This window comes from Bombyx mori, chromosome 18, assembly GCF_030269925.1.
Source record: "Bombyx mori chromosome 18, ASM3026992v2".
Classification (NCBI taxonomy): Eukaryota; Metazoa; Arthropoda; class Insecta; order Lepidoptera; family Bombycidae; genus Bombyx; species Bombyx mori.
In genome coordinates, this window is record NC_085124.1 from 4310433 (window position 1) to 4325683 (window position 15251).

At 37.2% G+C, this 15251-nt stretch overlaps 1 protein-coding gene across 12 annotated transcripts in view; it reads right to left on the bottom strand.

Moving 5' to 3' along the window:
- Positions 1-15251, bottom strand: part of LOC101741393 (uncharacterized protein CG43867) — a 369159-nt gene that overhangs the window by 272871 nt on the left and 81037 nt on the right. The window lies entirely within an intron of this gene.

Sequence of the window (15251 nt, forward strand, 5' to 3'; positions counted from 1 at the left end):
AAACTTATTATTTTAAACAAGGTTTTTGCCGATATTGGTCAATTCCTTGAATTTTTTTATATATCTCAGCTGGAAGATGCGCGGCCTCTGCCTGCGTACGAGCAGCCTCTGCTGAAATGAAAGCTGCATGAGCCAGTGGTTCGCCTTAGTTTCCATTTTCTCCTCTTTCTACAACTACAGCTCACGATGTGTCTACTCTTGTTTGTTGTCCGCTATAGTCTAGATAATATAATGATTGATTAACATTCTTACTGCAGTGAGTGAGTGCAAAGAGTACCTGGTTATTGAATAAAAATAACTTACTAAATATCGGCCTGATATTTGCAATGAAGCTTCTCTTAAGATGGCTTCGTCGACGAAAAACGGCTAATTATAAAAATAAATATTTATTTATTGTCTTAAAATATTAGATTCATTTGTTTAAATATAATATAGAACATTAAGTTATTGTCTGACATGCAGTTTCCTATTCACGTCATATTGCCCATGACCTTGGGTGAACATTATTTTGAATAGTCTGCACAGCTTTTATTTCCCTTCAAGCTGTGAAAGACTGCACTATATTTCTGGTATTCAAATCAAAGCCTACTCTTGCCAAGTCAAACAAATCCACTATCTATTACTTGATAAAGAATAGCAGCATCTCGCCTAGAATATCATCGACTGGTTGTTCTAGCGTTGTCGGCCTCATGTCGGCGTAAGATGGATCTGTTGTACACGTTATTATTGATAAAACCATAAAACTAACTCATTTATTCTAGAATTTACTATTTAATTTGAAATCGTCGTGGCCTAAGCGGTGTAGTAGAGACGGCCGACTTTCTAATAAAGATGCGACTGAACCAGTGTTAGAATCCCGCAGGCAGATATCAATAAATCCAATGAAACACGTATTTGACATATATACATGGAAGACTTCCATGATTAAGGATTCATTCATCTTTTATTTAAAATCAAATTAGCAAATATTCTTTAAGAAATCGTTGGTGGTAGGGCGTTTGATTAACCCGCAAGACCACCATTCCACCCATTTCTACCGCGAAGCAGTAATGCGTTGCAATTTGAAGAATGGGGCAGCCGTTTTGGTATACAGTTGAAACTCAGACCTCGTTTCTAAAGGTGGGGGCGGCATTCACGTTGTGAGTCTATACCACTTAACACTAGTTGGGTTGTGAGCTTATGTACTTACTTAATTGATAATGAAATTAATAAATTACGCTATAATTTTATCCATTCTTTTTTAAAATAGGTTCGTAACGTAAACAACTATCTGATTACAAATTATCAAACGATTACAAAAAAAAATGTTATCAGTGTTTGACATGACACAATTACATTTTTATAGCTATTATTCAAAATAAAGCGAAAATTATTATTAGATCACTTATTTTTAGTAACGCTTCATCGAAAAGAACAGAATTAGCAGCTCTCACATGGCGTTTCAAACGTGAATTCCACTTAAACATTTTGAAATGTTTATATGTAACGCGCTTTTATAAATTCATTTGCCGGTTTGTTCAGCAAAAAAAAAAGTAATGTGGCTTTTTAGTGCCAATTATTGCTACCCGATTGCGACTGGCGCTAGTTGTATGACAGAAAACTGCAGTAAGCGGTAAGCGAACAATCGCGGTACGTGATACGAAATAATTTGACGTTTTGCGATCGGTCGCGACGCGTCTGCACAGCATCTGCAAAATTGTGGCTGTCGCAAATTTTTACGTGATCAGGGGGCCGCTATCTCGTTGCGTTTTGGCTCGAATTTGTTTCTCTTTAAGCAACCGGACGTCTGAGATGAATGGCGTCGTAAAAATGAAACCGTACCTACGGTTGTTTCTTTTCATTTCAGTCGTTGTGTTTCAAATGGAAATCACGTGATTAGTTCAGTATTGTTTTACACACTGTACATAAAATATGAAATAACAGTATCGAGAGGTGTGGTTTCTCAATTTGATTTACGCGACATTCATTTTTTGTAGTTAAAGGTACTAGCGACCCGCCCTCGCTTCGCTTCGGAAACATTAAATTTTATTATTGATAGTTGAGTACCGCGATGTCGTACCGCGGGTGACGCCGCGAGGCGAAGCTATTCTAAAAAAAGTAGCCTAAGTTACTCCTTATATCATCAGCTACCTGCCAGTGAAAGTCTCGTCAAAATCGGTCCAGCTGTTCCAGAGATTAGCCGGAACAAACAGACAGACAGACAGACAAAAATTGTAAAAAATATTATTTTGATGTATTACAGTATATATATTCATATGCACGTGGTAAAAAGCGGTTATTTCAATATTACAAACAGACACTCCAATTTTATTTATATGTATAGTTTGGCATCAACAGTTCGAATTTTTTAATTGAAGTTCATTTAAGTTTACTCCATTCAAATAGATGAAGAAGCTTTTTTTTATGATATCCTTTCCAAACTTTAAACGGCTCTCCTGTAATGTTGCAAAAATTCCGCTTAAAAGAAATAGCCTTTCCACCTTTCGATATGATCCAAAATCCATCCAAAAAAGTTGCTCGGGAAATATTAACAGATATTACTGGTGGTAGGACCTCTTGTGAGTCCGCGCGGGTACCACCACCCTGCCTATTTCTGCCGTGAAGCAGTAATGCGTTTCGGTTTGAAGGGTGGGTCAGCCGTTGTAACTATACTTGAGACCTTAGAACTTATATTTCAAGGTCGGTGCGCATTTACGTTGTGGATGTCTATGGGCTCCAGTAACCACTTAACACCAGGTGGGCTGTGAGCTCGTCCACCCATCTAAGCAATAAATAAATAAAATATATATATTACCTCGTTTTTAAAAATATAGGTGACGGCCAAAACAGCCAGCACCACTTTTAAATCATAATTAATTATACTAAAGCATTACCAAAGAAAAGCATTAGTCGATTCAACTGACATAAATCACTACACGAACGAAAACGAACCTTTCACCGAATCACGAAGTACTAAAAAGTTTAACAGGCAAACACGTTTAATCTTTAATGAGAACTTAGCATTAATGTCACACACGAGAAGAGACATGGGACACTAAATTCAAAAGGCACCGAATTGCTACTCTTTCACATTCAATTCTGACAGTTGACACACCTTAAGCTACGGCACTCAAAGTTGGAGGAGCGATGAATGAGAAATGGCAAGAGATAGATTCGATGAGGTCACAGTAAGATGTATAATGTATTAAAGAGTTTTACATTTCACTGTTGTAATGACTTTCATAATAACAAAACCCTCTCAAATAATCGAAATTTATTTAAATTTGAATAGATTAATTTGCAGTAGTTACTTTCTTTCAAGTTTACGATCTCTTGTAATTTAGGTAACATAAATATTTAGATAATTTCAAGTTTCGAACTAGCGTTCAAGTTTGCAATCTCTTGTAATTTCGGTAACATAAATATTTAGATATTACACAAATATAAAATATTTGAAATATTTCCTTTTTAGATAATATTTGAAATGCCGTTTCATGATGGCGTCGAGTTAGCTTAAAAAAATAATATTCAAACCAGCAGCAATACTGAAGTTGCATATAACGCGATACTAAAAGATTACTCATTTGCTTTCAACTTAAATGAAACACATTTTCGCTTTACATCCACTAGCTAGCTATCCATTCATTCTAAAGCACCGACAGTTTGAGAAACACCGTCGGCACAGTTAACGGCTAACATCTCATTTGAATGATGAAAGAGCCCGATGTGTGAACACGTGCGATCGTTAATGCCTTTATTATAGTCTCCGGTATTCTGAATTTTGAATAACATTCTTGCGCAGGAAGAACGCGGTCTAACAAGCAAACAGTTTCAAATGTGACTGTCGTCGAATCGGTAACAATGTCCATATCTAAGTCAATATGTACTCGTAAGGTACCTAATATGAACACTTGAAGTAAAATATCAAGGAAATATCGTGGGGTATCATTTTGAAACCTATTGATCGAGATCTGAAAAATTAATCAACGTTCTGAACAGTATTGACCATGTGGAAATTCGAGACTTGTGCTGGTCAGGGTTATGGACATTTTTACATTGGTAAATCCATTGTATCATTGTGTTTGAGATCTCGTTCCGGAATGCGAATTGCTTCACAAACACAAAAAAACTTGGCTATTTACATATAGGAATATATTAATATCCAAACTATTTAACATTTTAAGTAGGGTATTGTGAAGGCCACGCGGTTTATGAATATCATCCTGCCTGTTAGCCCAATTTTCGCCACGAAGCACTCCTTTTCGCAACGATGCGAATAGTAGTTCTTGTTGTTTAGATGGCCAAATGATCTTTGTTGGAGTCCAACTTGACAATGCAGCCATTACACTCGTACAATACATTTGAGACCACGATTTTCGGTCTCAAGGTTGTTGAAAGCTTTAATGATGTCAACAGAACAATAAGTAGATTTTCATATCGTCCATTCGTGCAATGGAAAATCGAAACAAATTTCTAATCACTAAAATATAGATCAATACAATACTGCACAAAGAGCTGACATTTAAAAGGAAATATTTCGGAAGCTTACCCAACAATTTCAGGAACATTTAACAAATGAAACGACTCAAGCCTCCAACAGGACTCATAGCTATAGTTATAGGATTGGTCCCCTCCTTTAGTCAATTTAGATGGCCCGAATTTATCGGATAATGTTTATTATATCTCAGCTGAAGTGAAAAATTGCTTAGAGGAAACAGAAATTACAAGGGCACTGACCAGAAAATTGGCGAGTGGACGCCGAAATTGTAAAACTCAGGCTACGGCCTACATTTTTTTTTCGGTAACTTGTTTTTTTAACAGGTATATACTGTGAATTTGTTACGCAGATAATATGTTTCTGTGTTGTTTTGTCAATAAGCAACCAAAAACTCACAGCAAAACAATAGAAAAACTTTTTGCAGTCAGTTTTTCCAAATATTAATGATTTGCATATCTAAAATCTCTAAATCGTATCTTTGTAAGAAGTTTAATATTTTAGGAGAGTTATTTTTGTACGTTATGGTATATTCTATGGTTATTCGGTCGTATATTTTGGCTCTAAATAAAGTCCCGCATAATGAAGTGCAGTGGAATAGAATTTTGAAAATTTTGCCCAATAATGTAAGGAAAATAAGAGCTGTCGATCCATAACATATGATTTTCGTTTCAATATTACACACCCAGAGAGTTCAATGGCTTAATCGATCGTAGATCCAGAAGGTTGTAACTCAAAAATATCATACACATTAATATGACTTTTTCATTAAAAATCTACATTGGTATTTTCATAGAGCACACATTTCTAGAGACAACAGAGACAGATCCAACTTACGTGTGAGGAAGTACGATATTCAAAATTATACTCATGCTTATACCAAAGAAATACCAATAATGATTCGCTCATAGCCAAGTGGTATGAAACGTTAGAAACATTAATGAGTAGATTGAGACCTCTTATACGTTTTTCTGTTTATTTGTTCATGCCTAATATACAGGTTGTATAACCCTTTCCAAATCGAAGATACTTGGTACACGCGGTAATATCAAGCCTTGATGCCTCATTTAGATACTCGAGAAGTATATACGAATGGGCATAAATGCGAGTGTGTAAGCTTAGTTTTGTAAGCTTTTTTATTTTTAATAATAATTATTATTATATTATAATACTTTGTGTATGTATGTGTGTATGTATGTGTATATGTATGTGTACATATATGTATATGTATTTCACTGGAATGGTACACCGCGCGTAGTTCGTTTCCAAATGATTCTTGTCCACCTGAAGGTTGCCTGGAAGAGATCGCTCTTAGCGATAAGACCGCCAATTGTGCTTTTTTGTGTTTAATGTATCGCACTGTTTATTTGTTTTTTGGTGTACAATAAAGAATACTCTCTCTCTCTCTCTTATTCAAGTGAATTGGGTACTCGCCACGCTATTTACAGCACGGTTTGAGTTTTTGGGAGCTACTCAAAATGTTGGTCTGTGTTCATGGACGGTATTTCCATGTTTGTCAATGTTCAGTTCAGTTGACTCGTGAATTTTTTCGCAAGCGGTTTTGTTATTGGCGACGGATGGGATATGAATTTTTCGACAAAACTCAGAATACGGCTACACGTGAACTTCGCTTTTTAATTAAACTAGTGAAGCCGGTGTCGCTCCGCTGTGATTAACACTAATTGTATGAAAAATATCGATTTCTTTAAACTATTCGTATGCTATCCATTGGACGTTGATGTATGTACGTAAAAACTTAAAATAAAAACCTTAGAACTCATGTGTCTAGGTGGGTAGCGGTATTTGCGTTGTTGATGTCTATGGGCTCCGATAACCACTTAACACCAGGTGGGCCGTGAGCTCGTCAACTTCACAAATTAATAAATAAAAAATATCGCCTTAGCAGCGAAATTTTCAACTATGATCCCTTAGTGAGAATGCGTACAACATCAAGGCTTAAAATGTAAGCAGCATGTGTCTTCCGGTGGCTGTCGTAAAAGGCAACTAAGAGATTCACTGGAGACTGCAGTAGCGTTCTCTGAGTAGTGTACACACTGCGATGGTCAACCTGGATTTAATAGTGGCAAGACATATTGTGAGCCCGTGAGTATGGCTACCACCATCCTTTCTATATATTCCACGAAGAAACCACGCATTTTAGCCGATGCACAAGACAATTCAGATTTCGATCCCATGTCTCATAGTGGGTAGGGGTATTCGCGTTGTGATGTAATACTTTAACCACTTGAACCAGATGAGCCACGATTTCGTGTACCATCCAACAATCCACCGCCAAGTGTAATAAAAAACGCTCTAAATTATTATTCCCGATACATTTCCTAACATCGTCTCTTATATCCTGTATTTATCGTGTTCATGAAAGCTCACGATCATCTGAAAGCTCAGAAAAATCCTGTTCGATTTTCAATTAATCGGATTACTGAATCAAATTAGACTAAGTCGTTAACTTTGATTAATGTTCTCAAAGCCGTTATCTGTAAAGGATTCGAAATTAGGCCCAGTCCTTTTTGTTTCATACAATTCGAATAAGGTTATCTACGGTACAGCAGTAAAAACTCTAATCAAGATCGGTTGTAAATTATGACGAGGAAAGTATTAAAAACCGTACTTAGATGCAATGCCAGTTTCACGATTCTGATATTAAATGTTCCCCTCGGATAATTTCTACAAAAAATAATCAGATTGTCTTATTTTTGAAAATAGCATAAACATTTTGCTAGCAGTACAGCTAATAGTAGTTGCTAGTGATTTAAAGAAGACTAATAGAATTCACTATGGTAAAGACATTGGTTTGTTGGCCCAATCTAATATGCATTTAGCATAACAAGCCTTAATAATTCCTGATCTTTGTTTCAGACTAAAGTCTGCCTTAAAAGGCAAACTTGAAAAATATGGTAAATCGCCGCGTCTGTGATCGACGATAGCCACTTTGGACATAAGCCATATCTTCGACTGCCCTTGGAAAACAAAACACAGTAGGTATAATATTGACAGTTACAGATGTTATTCACCTACAAATAACACGTTGGTATTAAAGACGCTAGCTTAAAACTGACATGTGCAGATTATATGGGATTTACTTCATGTACAATACACGAAGCAGCTCACAGGGGCGAAGGGCTTACCATTCATGCACAAAGCCGTTTGAGCCCCAATAAATTGATGCAGCCGGTTTCGTATTAGTTAAGATACTGAGGTTAGAAGTTTTTTCAATAACTTTTTCTCCCAATTTCAAATTAACCCAAAACTAATATTTGCCGCCAATAGTATGGTAAGTAGATCGACAATCGTGCACTCTTTTCTTAACCTATCTTCAGAAATGAGATCGAAATAACAACAATTGTATTTTAAAAACTGCCCCCAACTTCAAACCACATGACTGCGTTGGAGTAGAAATAACCAGGACGTTTGTATATACTTGTGTGGGTTCACAATATACGTCATCACCAACAACATGTTAGCTTAGCAGTTTTATACATTATGTAAGTAATTCGTCTGCACGTTGTAAGTGGAAGTTTTTGTCGTAAAAAGCCGTCATTAGTGCCTTAGACGATGTCTTTGTACCTAATGGCTACTGTTTTTACGAGAACTACACTCTACTAGTGAAGAATAGCTGAAGATGTTTTTGCTCTTTAATGATAGTTTTAACAGGGGCTCTAGTTTGTTTCTTGTTAACAAAGTTTTGCAGGTACGAAGTGATTTATACATACTTTTCTTAGGTCATATACGCAGTCATGACAACAAAAGCTAATCTAACAAAAAAGTTGATGTTTGATTTAAATATGTACATATTTACAGTTCAGATTTTAAGAATATGACAACCATGGTATAAAGGTTATTAGGAATTCGATATTTTAAGGCAAAGTGGGTTCACATTCACGATGAGCTCCCGTATCGCGTAACATCAGGCAAAGCCAATCCTTTTGCAAGGTAGCAATAAATTTAACTTATGCTTGACCATGTTTTGAATCCGCATGGGTCTGCAGTATTATCCTGTCTTTATCCATCGCAAAGTATGCGATCTTATTTGCAGTTACGTGTTCGTGTTATTTGTTATTATTTCGATACATTGAATCTACGACCTTTTGTGTTTAATATCTGATTCCCGAAACCCATTCTTACTTTTTATAACAATACGTACTGTAGTTAGTAATATACTTTGGTTTGTCCAAAAATTCTTTTAACTTCTGCTAACTGAAATACTCGTCAAATATTTCTGAACAACCAGAGAACCTTACTAAACAAGAAATGTTTAACTAAACAACCTAACGAAATATGTTTCAGATACAATTACGATTGAACAAATCAATCACCCTATCGCAAGAACCAACGACAGTAAGCGATTTTCAGGTCATTCCTTCTCGGTTACGGTCGAATAAATAGGCAGGTCGTATCGCAAGATATTTAGGCACCCCCCTAAAATTAGGGTAATCGATCCTTCAAGGGGTAAAGTAAATGAACACTTAAGGAACCTTCGATAACTTTATCGGACATTTTAAGGTCTTTGATAGCGCAGGAGTTTCCCTCTTTTCTCGGAAAATAACACGCGAGTAAATATTTTCATTTTCATACATAGCACATGGTCTTGTTTTGTAATTTTGCGAAACAATTTTTTTTTTCATTATAGTACGTACTAAACTCAATTTTTATGTACAGGAATACTACCTAAATACAAATATAATTAGCATCCTATACACAAAACTTCTGAAGATTTCGGGTCAAAAATTCACGATCATCCACAGATCTGTAAACCGTAAACAAATAACAAGGGTCACGCAAGAATCTGGTGCTTAATTAAATATTACTAAGGTTCAGAATGTTGAATGAATTAAACATAGGTAACAGTACCAGGTAACCACAGCGATGGGGACTTCTGAAATCCCCCGCGTTCTGTGATCCAATAGTGATGGGCTCTTATTATAGTAACTAAAATGAATAATTTTTTATTTATTGCTTAGATGAGTGGACGAGCTCACAGCTCACCTGATGTTTAGTGGTTACTGGAGCCCATAGACATCTACAACGTAAATGCGCCACCCACCTTGAGATATAAGTTCTAAGGTCTCAAGTATAGTTGCAACGGCTGCCCCACCCTTCAAACCGAAACGCATTACTGCTTCACGGCAGAAATAGGCAGGGTGGTGGTACCTACCCGTGCGGACTCACAAGAGGTCGTGACACCAGTAATAAATCTTCATATAGATAAACATTTTCTTGGATTTACGCAAGTCGTAGCTAAAATTAAAAGTACTTTTACGGTTTTTTAATCTCGCGACGACTATTAGTCGTCCGTGACCGCGAAAACTTTGAAGTATTCAAAACGTCGCAAATAACGTGACAATAAAAAACATAATATTGATTCGTAAAAGTAACTTTAATTAAGTAAAAAATAAATGTGTTTACGAAGATCATTTTAAAACATCACAGTCGAGTTAACCTACATTAAATCGAACGATTCTTGTATTGATAGCACGTATTTCACGGGCCGAATTTAATCCTCCATCGATTTGGCTCTGTGCCCGATATCCTAGACTTGACGTCTTAAGGCTTACGACTTACCCAATACCTTGCTGCACTACCGGGTTACCTCGATGCCAAAGCACTTGGGCAACGTCTAAAACGTAGTCTTGAATTACATGTCAATAAGCGATGACTCAAAACATTTACAGGGCGGTGTCTATGTTCATCTCTATATATAAGAATGAATTGCTGTTCGTTAGTCTCGCTAAAACTCGAGAACGGCTGGACCGATTTGGCTAATTTTGGTCTTGAATTATTGGTGGAAGTCCTTTTCCTTTGATGTATCCCCTTGATGTGTCTTTTTTTATCGATTGAGGCACTACGAAGTCTGCCGGTTCAGCTAGTACGATATAAATATTCTAAGTCCAAAACTGTTGTCTGAAATTTTGCGTTTGATGGGCATAGTGCCGGTAATAATGAACCTTGGTGAACCAAATCCAGCAATGGAGATCTGTGAGCTGATAATCATGATGGGCAACTTAATTGTAATAGAAGCATTTTGCAGACATTGATTTCATTGAGACCGTCCTCGTAGGCATTTACTATCATGTTAGTGTTTAAAGGCAAACTTTCTTGTTATACTTTAGGGGTTGAGACTGCCATAGATTTAACATCCGTTTCTGATATCATGTACAAGTCATAAAAGAGAATGCTAGAGCTGATACTCCTCAGTGAAACTACAAAGTTGAGACCATGGTATTTCGGCCAGTATTGGGACCTGACTTCAATGGAATAATCTAGATTACTTTCAATCTACATTTTTATAACAGCATCGAATGTGAAGAAGATTTAATAATATCTAAATTACCTCAAAAGTGTCTTGTTTTTGTTCACAGGAATATTAATTCTGCACGCTGTCCCATCACTATACAACATACCAAATCCAAAAGGCAGATTTTAATTACGCGTACCGCCTGAGGCGTACGTCTATTGTTCGACTTTGTAGACCCTGTATGTGTCTACAAGCGATATGTTTGTTCGTAGAGAAATTCGTGAAATTTATATTTTCGTGTATATTTTTATCTCTATATTCGCGAATACTTAATAGTACGGATTTTGAGCTCGCACCTTCTTGCCTGTTACTCGTGAAGGTCTCCACTGGGACAGCCGTGATACAATACAATGAGACATCGGCCTCATGCACCAAAAGGGGCACATCCGGTCTCAACAAATCATATGTATGACAATATAAAATGAGCAGTCATGTCACTAACAGGCCTATCTTTCAGAAAACCATTGAGCATATTGGGTCTGAGTATACTCGTAGTTACAACGAACGCCCCACCCTTCAGACCGAAACGCATTACTGCTTCACGGCAGAAATAGACAGGGTGGTGGTACCACCTACCCGTGCGGACTTACAACAGGTCCTACCACCAGTAAATTAGTGATTAGAATGAATTAGTGAATTAACAAATGAATTTTATCTTCCGCTAGTCTTAAGCACCTTCCCCTAGGGACTTTGGAAAAAACGAACTTGTATGACAACAATATAAATCATACGTATGTATTGAAAACCATTGCCTTCTGTATACTCCATGGTATGTCATTAGTGTTATAAGGGCACACTCGCAAACGTTTTAATTATGCTTCTATTTGACTTTCATTCACCGAACGCAGACTTCACATGTACCGACGTTTGTTTTTGAGCGTTTGTCGATTCCCGATTAGCTCGGTTTCATTAACTTTGTTTGTCAAAGCAGTGTGTTAATGAGGGATGGGAAAATAAACGTAATTTTTTGAAATGAAACTTCTTTAGGCACGTCGAGAATAAAATGTAACTTGCGACAGATTCGTTACGGCTAGAGAGAAAAGATACAATTTAGGACGAGCGAGAGTGAGAAAATAGACAGAGCGTCTGGCGTACCACTCGACCGTGGAGAGAGGAAAAGGACAAAGTGAGCTAGGTCGTTTCTCTTATACATAGCATTCCCTATTACAAGAGAAATTTGATTTAAGGATGAAAAATGAAGAAAACCACACTACTACATACCGCAAAAGAAGTTTCACTTCTTTCGCGTGCACCAAATTGCACGCGCTCCAATTGTTTTGTTCCAATTACTAACTTTTTTTTTAAATATTATATTGAACTGACACTATGTGCGCGCGTCAACAGGAGTGCCAATATATTCTATATTAACAGATTACCCATGATGCCGAAAGCAATGATGTGAAGACCGAAGCGATATAACTTTAAGGGCGCCTGGTGTAGTGATGCTACATGTATAATAAAACGAAACCCCAAATATTATAATTCGCATAATTAATTCGATTTCGTAGCATCTGTGATTTGTAACAAACTATTCTCTGTCGCAGTCTCAATTGCATTGCACTACGGCTGTCTTGCACTTCAAACCAGCAAACATTGGGAGGGCGATGGTAGCCCACCCAATACAGTGAGTATTTTTAAACCACCACTTACATATTTCAAGGTGAGTGACGGTATTCAACTTGTCATGTTCTTGTCTTGTATATGGACTTTGATAACTACTTTACAACCGTCAGATAGTTGGCCCATTGTATGAAAATAATTACAATATTATAGCAATACCCGCAGTATATCCATTTAAACACCAGTATATCTATATTACTCGCAGTAATTTAATCCAATTTTTTTATTGCTTGGTGGGTGGACGAGCGCACGGCCTGGTGTTAAGTGGTTACCGGAACCCATAAACATCTACAACGTAAATGCGCCACGTACCTTGAGATATAAGTTCTAAGGTCTTAGTATAGTTACAACGGCTGCCCCACCCCTCAAACCGCAACGCATTACTGCTTCACGGCTGAAATAGGCAAGAAGGTGGTACCTACCCGTGCGGACTCACAAGAGGTCCTTCCACCAGTAATAACGCAAATTATAATTTTGCGAGTTTGATTTTTATTACACGATGTTATTCCTTCACCGTGGAAGTAAATCGTGAACATTTGTTAAGTACGTATTTCATTAGAAAAATTGGTACCCGCCTGCGGGATTCGAACACCGGTGCATCGCAACATACAAATGCACCGGACGTCTTATCCTTTAGGCTACGACGACTTACGTCAGCTGTTTTAAAGTACAACAGCTATCCTACCCTTCGAACCGAAACGCACTACTGCTTCACGGCAGAAATACGCATTGTGGTGGTACCTACCCGTGCGGTCTCACAAGACGTCGTACCACCAGTAATAAAATACCAGTAATAATGAAACCTCTTACTTAACTATCAGGCCTTCAATAAAAATAATGATAGTGTATGTATTCTTCAGCCTACTCATTCTTCTTCGCGTCCTTAATGAAGTTAATAAATCTGACTTAATAAGATATAATAATTTATTACGCAAAGTTGGCAAAAATAACAACAATAGCATAAAAAAAAACACATCAAAAGAATTAGGACAGTACGTTTGGGCCATTCCCTGAAATTCCCTCACACAGTAAAAGTTAATTTGGCAGACGGCTGAAATTAAGCACCGTTTACAATGTCCGCGAGCGGCGCCAATGATTGATGGAGGTGCGTGTCGAGGTGGAGCCATTAGTACCACGGCTTGACGGGCTGAAGCGATTATTCAATTAAAGAGATATAATGTCATGTCAATCATTGATCAACACAAACAAAGAGACATATAGTCCATATTTGGTAAACCAGCTAGCCAACAGATACTAAAGTCCTAATATCGAACGACTTAGAGCGAATTAGCCCTCAGTAACACTTGGTACTAAAGGGTTACCGAAGCCCCTATCCCGAATTTGAGATTCATGTCACAATTGTTTAGTAAACAAATTATATCAATTTTTTGTAAATTTATTTTTTTCATTAAATGTTACATGTTGTACATTTGCTTGCAAAGATTTATTTGCAAAACTGTAAATATAGCAACGATGCAATGAAATTGCAAACATAGCAACTGGTCCCCTTGACCCCTTGACATTTCACTAGATTGACAGCCACCTTGTATTCACCAATCTCAATCAAATGTCATTGCTTGCACTCTCAGACTATGAGCAAATCTTTAAATCTTCTGCCAACTTAAATATTATAAATGTAGATTCGATAAATGAGTGTACGGTGAAGAGAACCAATTTAGTACCCGAATCTAAAATATTTGACTGTCACGTCGCGTGCTTTCCGTCCAAGGGTGACACATATTTACATGGAGGAAAGAATAACGGAGGAATCTCGTGTCCATGACTATTTTTGGCTCACTGATCCAAAAATAGCCCGACAAAATCCTGAGAACTTGGAAAAAGTAATAGTTGTAGGTCACGTGGAAGGAAAGAGAAGTCGAGGAAGATTGCCAACCAGGTGGACGGAAATTGTCAAGGAGGCCACAAACACCAGCGTCCCGGGCGCCATTAAGCAGGCCGAATGCAGGCAACATTGGAGGAAGCTAGTGCAAAAACTAGACCAAGGTGGTCACCACCCTCTGTAATAAGGAAGCGGCAAAGAAGAAGAAGAAGAGCCACTGAGGTAAGAAGTATATTTAAAAAAAAAACCTAAATTTAGTGGCCCCAAACTAGAATGGGCGATAAACGCTAGCGTTAAAGTTTACGACATCAGCATTTTGACAGGCCGTCTGGCGGATGATACGATGCACATAAACAATTCGCATTGCGTTTAATTGAATTTTCTTCAGCGTCTGTGCTGTCTAAATTGAAGATCAGTTAGTTCCTGACGACGGTTGTTCGTCAAACATTTGTCTGGTATGTGATTGTTTTGGATTAAGTTGGCTTGTTGTTGCAAAACGTTGGTAGGAAGTTTATATTTATAAAGAAACGGCGCTCCCAATACGCTTACTGCTTGACTCAAAAATGAAAACCAAACTTTTTATTTGGGTTACAATACAATTGAGATTTCGGCCAATTCTCGAATTTCGGCCAGATCTCGCGATGGATAGCATCATTCACGCTGTGATTTCTATTGGTTCCGATAGCCACTTAACAGCATATGAACCGTGAGCTAGTTCACCGATAAAATTAAACTATATTTTCCGAAAGATTCACCACTTGTATGAACATCGTCTTGAACTTTTGGTTTACAAATTAATTCTTAAAAAATATATATAGTATAATATGTTGTTATCAATTGAAAAAACCACCTTAGCTTATTATATATAGCTAGTTTTAGTATTTAAATAAACCATATTGCAAAATTCTAAAATTTAAATAATCGGTCACCGCATTAAAATTAACAAACACAATCAACGACCCCAATAAACAATCGATGTTCCAACATTTAAATAAGTTACCGAT